At 51.1% G+C, this 13,741-nt stretch overlaps 1 non-coding gene and 1 pseudogene across 1 annotated transcript; both read left to right on the top strand.

Annotated features, from left to right (window-relative positions):
* The first annotated feature begins 6,078 nt into the window (after positions 1-6,078).
* Positions 6,079-6,256, top strand: LOC135539065 (U2 spliceosomal RNA; annotated as a pseudogene).
* Positions 6,257-6,845: 589 nt separating this feature from the next.
* Positions 6,846-6,964, top strand: LOC135539058 (U5 spliceosomal RNA). The gene has a single exon (XR_010455542.1). It is a non-coding gene; the product is annotated as a U5 spliceosomal RNA (small nuclear RNA).
* The last annotated feature ends 6,777 nt before the right edge of the window (positions 6,965-13,741 follow it).

Below are 13,741 nucleotides of genomic sequence, written 5' to 3'. Positions count from 1 at the left end.
TCACCTTCCCCCTACTCACAAGGCAGGCAATACGCTTTCGACCTCATCTTTACTAGATGCTGTTCTTCCACTAACCTCATTGCAACTCCCCTCCAAGTCTCCGACCACTACCTTGTATCCTTTTCCCTCTCGCTCTCATCCAACACTTCCCACTGCCCCTACTCGGATGGTATCGCGCCGTCCCAACCTTCGCTCTCTCTCCCCCGCTACTCTCTCCTCTTCCATCCTATCATCTCTTCCCTCTGCTCAAACCTTCTCCAACCTATCTCCTGATTCTGCCTCCTCAACCCTCCTCTCTTCCCTTTCTGCATCCTTTGACTCTCTATGTCCCCTATCCTCCAGGCCGGCTCGGTCCTCCCCTCCCGCTTCGTGGCTCGACGACTCATTGCGAGCTCACAGAACAGGGCTCCGGGCAGCCGAGCGGAAATGGATGAAAACTCGCCTCCCTGCGGACCTGGCATCCTTTCACTCCCTCCTCTCTACATTTTCCTCCTCTGTCTCTGCTGGGCTAAAGCCACTTTCTACCACTCTAAATTCCAAGCATCTGCCTCTAACCCTAGGAAGCTCTTTGCCACCTTCTCCTCCCTCCTGAATCCTCCTCCCCCTCCCCCCTCTGCAGATGACTTCGTCAACCATTTTGAAAAGAAGGTCGACGACATCCGATCCTCGTTTGCTAAGTCAAACGACACCGCTGGTTCTGCTCACACTGCCCTACCCTGTGCTCTGACCTCTTTCTCCCCTCTCTCTCCAGATGAAATCTCGCTTCTTGTGACGGCCGGCCGCCCAACAACCTGCCCGCTTGACCCTATCCCCTCCTCTCTTCTCCAGACCATTTCCGGAGACCTTCTCCCTTACCTCACCTCGCTCATCAACTCATCCCTGACCGCTGGCTACGTCCCTTCCGTCTTCAAGAGAGCGAGAGTTGCACCCCTTCTGAAAAACCTACACTCGATCCCTCCGATGTCAACAACTACAGACCAGTATCCCTTCTTTCTTTTCTCTCCAAAACTCTTGAACGTGCCGTCCTTGGCCAGCTCTCCCCGCTATCTCTCTCAGAATGACCTTCTTGATCCAAATCAGTCAGGTTTCAAGACTAGTCATTCAACTGAGACTGCTCTTCTCTGTATCACGGAGGCGCTCCGCACTGCTAAAGCCAACTCTCTCTCCTCTGCTCTCATCCTTCTAGACCTATCGGCTGCCTTCGATACTGTGAACCATCAGATCCTCCTCTCCACCCTCTCCGAGTTGGGCATCTCCGGCGCAGCCCACGCTTGATTGCGTCCCTACCTGACAGGTCGCTCCTACCAGGTGGCGTGGCGAGAATCTGTCTCCTCGCCACGCGCTCTCACCACTGGTGTCCCCCAGGGCTCTGTTCTAGGCCCTCTCTATTCTCGCTATACACCAAGTCACTTGGCTCTGTCATAACCTCACATGGTCTCTCCTATCATTGCTATGCAGACGACACACAATTAATCTTCTCCTTTCCCCCTTCTGATGACCAGGTGGCGAATCGCATCTCTGCATGTCTGGCAGACATATCAGTGTGGATGACGGATCACCACTTCAAGCTGAACCTCGGCAAGACGGAGCTGCTCTTCCTCCCGGGGAAGGACTGCCCGTTCCATGATCTCGCCATCACGGTTGACAACTCCATTGTGTCCTCCTCCCAGAGCGCTAAGAACCTTGGCGTGATCCTGGACAACACCCTGTCGTTCTCAACTAACATCATGGCGGTGGCCCGTTCCTGTAGGTTCATGCTCTACAACATCCGCAGAGTACGACCCTGCCTCACACAGGAAGCGGCGCAGGTCCGAATTCAGGCACTTGTCATCTCCCGTCTGGATTACTGCAACTCGCTGTTGGCTGGGCTCCCTGCCTGTGCCATTAAACCCCTACAACTCATCCAGAACGCCGCAGCCCGTCTGGTGTTCAACCTTCCCAAGTTCTCTCACGTCACCCCGCTCCTCCGCTCTCTCCACTGGCTTCCAGTTGAAGCTCGCATCCGCTACAAGACCTTGGTGCTTGTCTACGGAGCTGTGAGGGGAACGGCACCGCAGTACCTCCAGGCTCTGATCAGGCCCTACACCCAAACAAGGGCACTGCGTTCATCCACCTCTGGCCTGCTCGCCTCCCTACCACTGAGGAAGTACAGTTCCCGCTCAGCCCAGTCAAAACTGTTCGCTGCTCTGGCCCCCCAATGGTGGAAACGAAATCCCTCACGATGCCAGGACAGCGGAGTCAATCACCACCTTCCGGAGACACCTGAAACCCCTTGAGGAGATGGGGTCCCCTACCTCAGACAAACAGCTGCAGGGAGAGTGTGGAGGGTGGTGGAGGACCCAGGATGCAGGGCACTCCAAGACCTAACACCTTGCCTGCATCCTGGGTCGGAGAGATGGAGGAGAACGGGGGACGTCAGGAGAGGAGAGGACGTCCCCGCCGGAGAGAAGGACCAGGGGAGCATCGGGTGAGTCTCCTGTTTTTTCTTTGGGTTTTGGGTTTATTTACTGGTTATTTGTTAAATAAATATGTCTGTTTCTTTTCTTAGTTTAAATGTTAGGGGGTTAAGGGATTTGTTAAAAGGAGGGCGGTATTTTGTTATTTAGAAGGGGTGGGTTTTGATTTCTGTTTTTTACAGGAGGTTCACCTGAGGGATGGTGGGGATGTGAATAGGTTTAGGAGGGAGTGGGATAAGGGGGAATCTTTTTGGGGCATAGGAGGGGTGCACTCAACTGGAGTAGGGATTTTGTGTGGGAATAGGGAGATTAAGGTAGAGAGCACTTTTGTCATAATGCAGGGTAGAGTTTGGGGATAGATGTAGAGTTTAGAGGATTAGGTATAGATTAATTGGGGTGTATGGACCACAGGTGGCGGCAGACAGGAGGGAGATGGTGGACTGTCTGGCGCCCCTGTGTGTTACAAATAGGCACTTGGTGATAGGAGGGGATTTTAATATAGATTTAGGAGATAGGTGGTGATAGTAGTGCAGGCGCCATCACCGGGCTAATGGCTTGCCATGGTCTGGTTGATGGTGGCCTGCATACTACTCCGGCAATGGTCGGTCCTACATGGCGCAACTCCAGGGGGTTGCGCGGAGGCTCGACTATATTTTTCTATCCAGGTCTTTGGGTCAGTTGTCTGGGCGGCTGTTGCCTGTGTTCTTCTCGGATCACGACGGGGTGTTCCTGCAGGTGGGGTCGCCAGTCTGCCTCTTCGGTAGGGGGTACTGGAAGCTAGACCGGGATATACTGGAGGAGCAGGCTTTCGTTGACGCATTTTTGTGTTTCTTTCGAAGGCTTGACGGCCTCCGGTCTATGTGCGAGGGGGTGTTGGAGTGGTGGGATATAGTTAAGGTAAGGATTAGGGCTTTTATAATAGGCTATTGTAAAAGGAAAAAGAGGGAGGAAAGGAGGGAGGTGGATCGTCTCCAAAGGTTAATCGAACTCGAGTACGAGGCGGGCAACCTCGGCGGGTCGATTGACTGGGAGAGATCCTCTGCCCTAAAGGCGCAACTCAGGGAGCTGCAGGAGCTGAAGGCTCGAGCTTTCCTGGAGCGTGCGCATAGCGGCTTTCTAGAACATAATGAGACTTGTTCCGCTATGTTCTTTAAGTCGGTTAGGGCCAGGCAGAGTAGGAGAGTAATGAATGGCATTAGAAAAGAAGACGGTAGTATAGCTAGAAAACCGGAGGAAATGGTCAGGGTGACAACTGATCATTTCCGAGGGTTTTTTAAAGAAAGGGAGATAGATGTAGAGCAGGGAAACGTGTTTTTAGAACACTTGTCCCGGCGGCTTGCCGGAGGACATTAGAGACGTGATGGAGGCCCAGATCTCACTAGAAGAGGTTGAGAGCGCCCTTAGGAGGATGGGAAAAGGGAAGGTGCCTGGGATGGACGGGCTGCCGGCTGAGTTTTACCTCAAGTTTTGGGGTATACTTGGACCGGTGGTCCTCGAAGTCTTGAAGGCCATCCTTGAGACGGGGGTCCCGGGGGGTTCAATGGCAGTCGGTGTGCTGTCACTTCTTTATAAGAAGGGGGAAGCAACCGACCTTGGCAACTGGCGGCCGTTGACCATGCTGTGCGTAGATTACAAGATTCTTGCAAAGGTTTTAGCAGACCGGTTGCGCACAGCCCTTCCCTACGTCGTCCACGAGGATCAGACGTGCGGGGTAGAGGGCCGTTCTATAAGATGGAACCTACAGTTGATCAGGGACTCCATCGCCTGGGTTGAAGATAGAGGGATGCCTTTAATGGTAGCAGCGCTAGATCAGGCGAAAGCCTTTGATCGCGTGAATAGATCCTTTCTATTCAGGGTGTTAGGTAGATTAGGTTTTGGGGAGAAATACATAGGATGGATCCGTACTTTATATGTCGGAGCGGGGTGCCGAGTGAGTGTAAACAGTCACTTAGGTGACGTTTTTGACCTCTCGTCTGGGGTCAGGCAGGGATGCCCACTCTCGGCTCTCCTCTTCGTTCTGTACATGGAGCCTCTGGGGGCTGCCATTAGGGCAGACACAGGGGTGGAGGGTTTGTTGATCCCTGGAAGCGGTGGGCTGCGTGTTAAGATGACGCAGTACGCCGACGACACTTCCTTGCTGTTATGCAAGGACTCGTGCTTGACAAGGTCTCTTGCCATCATTGGGGACTTCACCCGAGCGTCGGGGCGGTTCTTAACCATGCAAAGTCTTCCGTTAAGTTTTTCGGAAGATGGCGCGGTAGGACGGATGTGCCCGGAGGGTTATCTCTCTGCGAGGGGCCTCTGAGGATTCTCGGGGTCCATTTTGAGACCTCCGGCTCAGCGACGCTGAACTGGAACATGGGTATCGCAGTGGTACAGAGGAAGCTAGCAATGTGGAAGGCTAGGTCTTTGTCTTTTATAGGTAAGGTCCTTGTCTTGAAGGTGGATGTATTGCCATCTCTTTTGTATTTGGCATACATCTACCCGTTGCCGGCTTGTCTGAGAAGGCCTCTAGTGAGGCTCGTGTTTCAGTTCATGTGGGGTGGCAGGTACGAGTGGGTCGCCAGGGCTCGCATGCTCTGTCCCATCGGGGAGGGAGGTAGGGGGGTACCACATTTCCCCCTCAAGCTGGACTCCATTTTTGTTTCTTTTCTGTTGACGGAGCTTGCTCGTCCAGTAATACACCCGTCCGGTTACCTCCTGCGGGTGTTCTTCTCGTATCAGGCGAGAAGCGTAATGGTGTGGTCTAACGCGGGTCCTCGGGCGGAACAGCTGCCGTGGCACTTTGGCCATGCGGCCAAGTGGCTGCGAGCGCACCCCGAGGTTGAAGTTGCCCGAGTAGGTTTAGATCACAGGCACCTGTACGAGGAGGTCAGACAGGCAGGGAGTCCTGCGCCTGTAGCGGGCGTCTCGTCAGTGGTCTGGGAGGGAGTGCAGGCGCGGGGCCTGGACAACAGGCTCAAGGACCTGAATTGGTTGAGCCTCCACAAGTGCTTGCCGGTACGTGCTATTATGTACCGGCATAGCTTGGCGCGATCCCCCACCTGCCCAAGATCTGCTTGTGGCAGGGAGGAGACTGTGCGTCCATGCATTTTGGGACTGTGCCTTTGCCGGAGTGGTATGGGCTAGGGCACGGGTGTTGATAGGTTTGGTTAGGAGTGATTTTGTAGTAACGTGGGCTAGGTTAGAGAGAGGTGTAGGGAGAGCGAGAGGAACCGATAGGGACAGGTTTCTGCTCTGGCTTCTCATGAGTCTCTTTAAAAAGGGACTGTGGGAAGCCAGGCAGAATTTAGTTAAGACAGGGAGAGATTGGGGGGTGGAAGGGATAGTAAGGAGGGTGGAAAGTGATGTGAGGGGGAGGATGAAGAGGGAGGAGAGGAAGTGGGGGCAGCATGCGGCACGGGAGAGGTGGAAGGGGGGATTAGGGCTGGGAGTGTTAGATTTGTAAGGGGATAGATTAGGGACTGGGAGTTAGGGAAGCGGTCAGGTATTGGTTAGGTATGACGGGGAGGGTTGATGCTCCCCTGAGGTTTGTTTTTGTTTGGGTGTTGGTGATGTTGTATTGTATATAGTATGAATGAGAATTATGATTTGTAAGTATGAATGGCATTGAACGTAATAAATTATTTTTGAAAAAAAAAAAAAAAAATGTTCTTATCAGTTTAATATCTGATACGTCCCCCATCGGGGGACCTTATATTAAATGGATTTTTTGAACAGGGAGTCGGAAATGGGGCTTGCTCCGTCCGCTCCACGCATCGACCCGGTATTGCAGTACCTCCGGGAACGGTGCAACACTTACTTCTCCCGTTGTCAAGGAAAAGTACAAACTCACAAAGCTATGTAAACAGCTAGCTAGCTGCTAGTTGCTAGTTAGCTAGCTAGTTGCTAATTAGCTAGCTAGCTAGCAGAAGAAGAGAAGGGAAAAAAACATTCAAACTGAAAGAAGGGCGAAGCGCTTTTCAATGGGGTCCCCCGTTTCCCGCCATTTTTGTTAAAAAAAAAAAAAAAAAAAAAAAAAAATTGGGCCAGGATAGTGTGTGTGTGTGTGTGTGTGTGTGTGTGTGTGTGTGTCTGTGTGTGTGTCTCTGTCTCTCTGTGTGTCTCTCTCTCTGTCTCTCTGTCTCTGTGTGTCTCTCTGTCTCTGTGTCTCTCTCTCTCTCTCTCTGTCTCTCTGTCTCTCTGTCTCTCTGTCTCTCTCTGTGTCTCTCTGTCTCTGTGTCTCTCTGTCTCTCTGTCTGTCTCTGTGCTCTCTGTGTCTCTCTGTGTCTGTGACCCTCTTTTTATCCACAGCCCTCAAACTCGGAAGAGTGGGTTCCGGGAGCACCCGCGGGAACCCGGCCGAGAGTGCACAGAGTGTGTCTCGGGCCCCGACCTCTGGCTTCCATACAACTCTGGTTTCTCTTCATTACGCACAAGCCTTTCGCCTTTTACTAAAGACTTCCGTGGAGAGGAATAGTTACACGAGTTCAACATATTTTTGGAGTGGCTTTGCTTCTTGCAGAGCCCGGTATCTTGTTTCAAGAGAAATTGACAGAGGTGGTGGGCCAGGATAGTGACTTAAAGACGCATTAGCGACTGACTGGCTGGGGAGGGAGGAAGGGTTGGAGACGGCTTTTGCAAACCCGCCGAGTTCTGTCGAGGCCCCCGGGGGCCCGGCGTTTGCAGGGTTCCATTTGTGGGTTATCGCTTCTCGGCCTTTTGGCTCAGATCAAGCTTGGTACCGAGGTGCCCCAAAGCCCGCTGAGTCAGAAGGTCGAACTAGGAGGGCGGTAAAAGTTTTTGATTAAGGGATCAAATCTCTCAAATTTTTTTTTTTGGAAAAGTTTTTTCCCTCCTTTTTTGGGGTTTTCTTTTTTCCTGGAGGACGGTGCCATTTTCCAGCGGAGATGGCGCAAGAACTTCATCAAGGGGTCGGTCCCAGGGATCGGACTTGGCTAACACCATAAGGTTTTGCCTGGAAGAAAAAGGATGGAGAGCCTTTTGGACGAGAACTGTTTGGGAGAGTAATCCTGATGGGAGTGTTGAAGCTACAGGTGAAGGACGTTTTCTGTCTCCAGGGAAACCTGATGGAAGCATCTTTTGACGTGGCTTTTTACACCGAAGAGAAGCACGACGACATCATGAAGAAGGTGAAGGAAGTGGGACAAGGAAAGCCGATGTGCTATTTTGAAGTGTCCAGTCTGGCAAAGAACAGTTTCCGGGTAGTGACGGTTAACATGTACAATCCCCATGTTAAGGACGAGGAGGTGAGGGCCTTCCTGGGGAGGTATATGAATAATGTCTCCTCAGCGAAACACCTCCGAGACTCCCTGGGATTTTGGAATGGAAGAAGAGGATTCCAGGCCCTTCTCAGAGAGGATCCCAAGGGATTGGGTGGGTACCTTCATCCCCCGGCCATGTTCTCCCTTGGGGCTGACAGGGGGACACTATATTATGCACGTCAGCCCCCGTTTTGCAGGCGCTGCATGGCCTATGGACATATCCTGGCCTCGTGCAGTACTCGAAAGTGTCGTTTTTGTGGGTCTGGGGAGCACGAGGCCAAGGACTGTGACGAGCCGAAGGCTTGCCACGGGTGTGGCTCCATTCAGCACCTGTGGCGTGATTGCCCGGCTCGTCAGCGGTCATACGCGTCTGCAGTGGGAGGGGGAGCAGGTGCGGGGGATGGGGGAAGAAGAGGGGGGACGGAGGGATCTCGGGCACAGAGAGCTGGACCGGAGGGAAGAAAAGAAGGAAGAGGAGAAAGGAGCACAATGGAAGGAGAGGAGGAAGAGAGAAAAGAAGAAGGAAGAAGGGAGTGGAAGAAGTGATGGATCAACGGGGTGGTGGAAGGGGTGGGGTGCCTGTGGAAGGACCTGTGGGGGGAGGGGGTGATGGGGGAAGGGCCTGTGGGGGGGGAGGGGGTGACTGTGGCAGGACCTGTGGGGGGGAGGGGTGCCTGTGGCAGGACCTGTGGGGGAGAGGAGGGGGGGGGGAGAAAGGGACTGGGGAGACAGTATGTCGAGCTTCCTGGTGGAAGAGATGAGGGAAATGGTGGAGGAGCTAGCGGGGAAGAGGGGTGGTGTCTCCCCGCTACCTCCTACACCGAAAAAAGGAAAAAAAAGAGGAAGGGGGAGGCTGGCAGGCAGGCGGGGAGGGGGAGGAGATGGGGAGGGGGAGCCAAGAGAGGGATGGGGGAGGGTAGTGTTTGTTTCCTCTCTCTTCTCCTCAGCCCCTGGCCTGGTGGTGGAGGGTGAGATCCAGGGGATGGATCAGGGCTGTTTGTCCGGGGGGGAATCCCAGCTCCTGTTTGAGGAGATGGGGTCCCCTACACTCAGACAAACAGCCTGCGGGGAGAGTGTTGGTGGAGGACCCGGGATGCAGGGCACTCCAAGACCTAACACCTTGCCTGCATCCTGGGTCGGAGAGATGGAGGAGAACGGGGGGACGTCAGGAGAGGAGGGGACGTCCCCGCCGGTAGAGAAGGACCAGGGGAGCATCGGGTGAGTCTCCTGTTTTTTCTTTGGGTTTTGGGTTTTATAGTCGGTTATTGTTGAATAAATATGTCTGTTTCTTTTCTTAGTTTAAATGTTCGTGGGTTAAGGGATTTTGTTAAAAGGAGGGCGGTATTTTGTTATTTAGAAGGGGTGGGTTTTGATTTCTGTTTTTTACAGGAGGTTCACCTGAGGGATGGTGGGGATGTGAATAGGTTTAGGAGGGAGTGGGATAAGGGGGAATCTTTTTGGGGCATAGGAGGGGTGCACTCAACTGGAGTAGGGATTTTGTGTGGGAATAGGGAGATTAAGGTAGAGAGCACGTTTGTCATAGTGCAGGGTAGAGTAATGGGGATAGATGTAGAGTTTAGAGGAGTTAGGTATAGATTAATTGGGGTATATGGACCACAGGTGGCGTCAGACAGGAGGGAGATGGTGGACTGTCTGGCGCCCCTGTGTGTTACAAATAGGCACTTGGTGATAGGAGGGGATTTTAATATAGATTTAGGAGTAGGTGGTGACAGTAGTGCAGGCGCCATCACCGGGCTAATGGCTTGCCATGGTCTGGTTGATGGTGGCCTGCATACTACTCCGGTAATGGTCGGTCCTACATGGCGCAACTCCAGGGGGGTTGCGCGGAGGCTCGACTATATTTTTCTATCCAGGTCTTTGGGTCAGTTGTCTGGGCGGCTGTTGCCTGTTTTCTTCTCGGATCACGACGGGGTGTTTCTGCAGGTGGGGTCGCCAGTCTGCCTCTTCGGTAGGGGGTACTGGAAGCTAGACCGGGATATACTGGAGGAGCAGGCTTTCGTTGACGCATTTTTGTGTTTCTTTCGAAGGCTTGACGGCCTCCGGTCTATGTGCGAGGGGGTGTTGGAGTGGTGGGATATAGTTAAGGTGAGGATTAGGGCTTTTATAATAGGCTATTGTAAAAGGAAAAAGAGGGAGGAAAGGAGGGAGGTGGATCGTCTCCAAAGGTTAATCGAACTCGAGTACGAGGCAGGCAACCTCGGCGGGTCGATTGACTGGGAGAGATCCTCTGCCCTAAAGGCGCAACTCAGGGAGCTGCAGGAGCTGAAGGCTCGAGCTTTCCTGGAGCGTGCGCATAGCGGCTTTCTAGAACATAATGAGACTTGTTCCGCTATGTTCTTTAAGTCGGTTAGGGCCAGGCAGAGTAGGAGAGTAATGAATGGCATTAGAAAAGAAGACGGTAGTATAGCTAGAAAACCGGAGGAAATGGTCAGGGTGACAACTGATCATTTCCGAGGGTTTTTTAAAGAAAGGGAGATAGATGTAGAGCAGGGAAACGTGTTTTTAGAACACTTGTCCCGGCGATTGCCGGAGGACATTAGAGACGTGATGGAGGCCCAGATCTCACTAGAAGAGGTTGAGAGCGCCTTAGGAGGATGGGAAAAGGGAAGGTGCCTGGGATGGATGGGCTGCCGGCTGAGTTTTACCTCAAGTTTTGGGGTATACTTGGACCGGTGGTCCTCGAAGTCTTGAAGGCCATCCTTGAGACGGGGTCCCGGGGGGATTCAATGGCAGTCGGTGTGCTGTCACTTCTTTATAAGAAGGGGAAGCAACCGACCTTGGCAACTGGCGGCCGTTGACCATGCTGTGCGTAGATTACAAGATTCTTGCAAAGGTTTTAGCAGACCGGTTGCGCACAGCCCTTCCCTACGTCGTCCACGAGGATCAGACGTGCGGGGTAGAGGGCCGTTCTATAAGATGGAACCTACAGTTGATCAGGGACTCCATCGCCTGGGTTGAAGATAGAGGGATGCCTTTAATGGTAGCAGCGCTAGATCAGGCGAAAGCCTTTGATCGCGTGAATAGATCCTTTCTATTCAGGGTGTTAGGTAGATTAGGTTTGGGGAGAAATACATAGGATGGATCCGTACTTTGTATGTCGGAGCGGGGTGCCGAGTGAGTGTAAACAGTCACTTAGGTGATGTTTTTGACCTCTCGTCTGGGGTCAGGCAGGGATGCCCACTCTCGGCTCTCCTCTTCGTTCTGTACATGGAGCCTCTGGGGGCTGCCATTAGGGCAGACACAGGGGTGGAGGGTTTGTTGATCCCTGGGAGCGGTGGGCTGCGTGTTAAGATGACGCAGTACGCCGACGACACTTCCTTGCTGTTATGCAAGGACTCGTGCTTGACAAGGTCTCTTGCCATCATTGGGGACTTCACCCGAGCGTCGGGGGCGGTTCTTAACCATGCAAAGTCTTCCGTTAAGTTTTTCGGAAGATGGCGCGGTAGGACGGATGTGCCCGGAGGGTTATCTCTCTGTGAGGGGCCTCTGAGGATTCTCGGGGGAACTTTGTCGGACATTCGGTTTTCGTTTTATAAAATAAATCAAGTTTTGGTCATTTTTCCGCTATCCCGGAAAATCCCACAAGAGGGCATAAGCAATCATACTGCAATTTGACAAAACATCACGAATCACGACGGGCCTTATCTCGAAAACTGAAAATATTTCAAAGCCGAAACTTGGTGAGCATAGGTTTGGCATAATGGGCAGTTGGCCCCGAACAAGATGGCGTCTAGGCCTCAACTGTTTTTGAGTTATGGCCATTTTTCTGGGATTAAAAGGTCCAAAATGAAAATAGAGAAATTTCTGTGATTTTCTATGATTTTCTGAAATAACACACACTCACTAAACCCTCCGTAAATAACTCAGTTCTTAACGTAAAGACTTAAAACTCAGGATTCTGTAAAGGCATACCCCAATGAGGATATGAGTTTATTTATAGCTTCCTGTGCCAAAAAGAAGTGCCTTAAATGGTGTCATAGTGGCTGTATCCAAGGGTTAAAGTTCAGATCTTTTCAAAACTTCATATGTGTGATTAGGCAACCCTCCTGAACTGTAAAATCAGTCATTTCTCCCAACAGATGTCAAAGAAAAGCTCTCACACACACACACACACAGCAAGAATGGAGTGACAAAGCGCAGTGTTTAAAGACACAGAGCAGGCAATGGCATAAACATAATCCCAAGGCCGTGCCGAGTTCAACGAGATATCCCGCTTGACCGTAGCTCGCTCAGTCTAAGCGCAGCGACCATTAGAAAAGTAGGCCCAAAATGAAGCCTGCACCACAACATCATTTGATTTTGGGTGACAGCGGCGGAACCGTTAGGTTTAGAACAGGGGTGTCAAAGTCAAATGGACGGAGGGCCAAATAAAAAATTTAGCTACAAGCCGAGGGCCGGACTGTTCGAATGTTCATTGAAAAATTTTTAAATGACGCATATAGTCTAGTGAACCTAATTGAACCTACTGAAAACCTAACAAATATATTCCAATATGATCAGATAAATAAAGCAATATTTTCTTATGGCTCTGTCAGTAATCTTTAATTTTCAACAGACACAAAAGACAAATTTCCTTTATATAAAAATCCCCATAACATGAACATTAAATGAAAGAAACCGGTATTCAAGGCACCATCAGTAGCCTATATTTTCTATTTTAGCAAAAGTGGGCTAAATTTACTTCAAAGAAAAAAACAATAATAGCAATTTTCTATCATCCACTCAACTGAAATATTTTTAAAATATAATTGGATTGAAATACAATAAAATAAAGTGCAAAAATCTATTAATCAAAAACAACACTTTGTTTAAGGAGAAGTAACATGCAGTGAAAACAAATATTAAACTTTAACTTTTAAACTTGAACTGAGTAAAAACTCTAAATATGTGATTGCACAGTAATGTTCACTTGTTTGAGGTTGAGGGTGATACTTGGTGGTGTCCCATCTTTTCCACAAGTTCATCAATGTTCGGGGTAAGGCTCTGAGCTGAGGAAATCCTCAGAATTGAGTGGAGGTGTTCAGCAGTAAGTCGACTTCTGTGTGATGTTTTGTTCAGGTTCATCAAAGAAAAAAGTTGTTCACACAGGTATGTGCTGCCAAACATAGACAACGTTTGAGCAGCCTGGATGCGCAGCTGGGGCATTGTGTCGGGGAGGAAACGGGCGAACTCCGCAGCACCCACTGCCGCATATTTTGCCCTCAGTGCATCATTGCATTGGAGGTCAATCAACTCCATTTGGAGGTTTGGTGGTGAGCTTTCCACGTCAACAGCAAATGGGTTACCGAGCAGTTCCAACCTGCTTTTTGTGCTTCAAAGTCAGCAAATCGGCGTCGAAAGTCAGCGGCAAGCATACCTATTTTATCAGCCAACTGTGCGCTCGGGAACGCACTGGTAGAGAGCTTCTCTTTCATGGTCTGGCAGCTGGGAAAGTGGCTCAAATTTTCTTTCCGCATCTGCGTCTCCCACAGAGTCAGTTTGGTTTTAAATGCCTTCACTGTACTGTACATATCAGAGATGACATGATCCCGACCCTGCAGCTGCAAGTTCATTGCATTCAGATGACTCGTAATGTCACACAGAAAAGCCATTTCACACAGAAACATTTCGTCTCGGAGTTGTGTTGTGTCTTTCCCTTTGCTGTCCAAGAACAGACAAATCTCCTCACGAAGCTCGAAACATCTTTGAAGCACCTTTCCCTGGCTTAGCCATCGCACCTCTGTGTGATAAGGCAAATCACCATGCTCCGTTTCTAACTCCGTCAGAAATGCCTTGAACTGGCGGTGATTCAAACCTTTGGCTCTGATAAAGTTAACTGTGCGCGTGATGATGCTCATTACATGCTCCATGTAGTATTGGTGCGTGTAAAAGATCTGCGGGCTGCCGGCTTGCTGCGGTCTGCGGGCCGGTTCTAATAATAAATCAAGATCATCCCAGGGGCCGTAAAAAAACCTTCTCGCGGGCCGGATGTGGCCCGCGGGCCTTGACTCTGACATATGT

This window comes from Oncorhynchus masou, unplaced genomic scaffold, assembly GCF_036934945.1.
Source record: "Oncorhynchus masou masou isolate Uvic2021 unplaced genomic scaffold, UVic_Omas_1.1 unplaced_scaffold_1366, whole genome shotgun sequence".
Taxonomy (NCBI): domain Eukaryota; kingdom Metazoa; phylum Chordata; class Actinopteri; order Salmoniformes; family Salmonidae; genus Oncorhynchus; species Oncorhynchus masou.
Note: the sequence above shows the minus strand (reverse complement) of the source record. Positions and strands in the feature narration are given on the sequence as shown.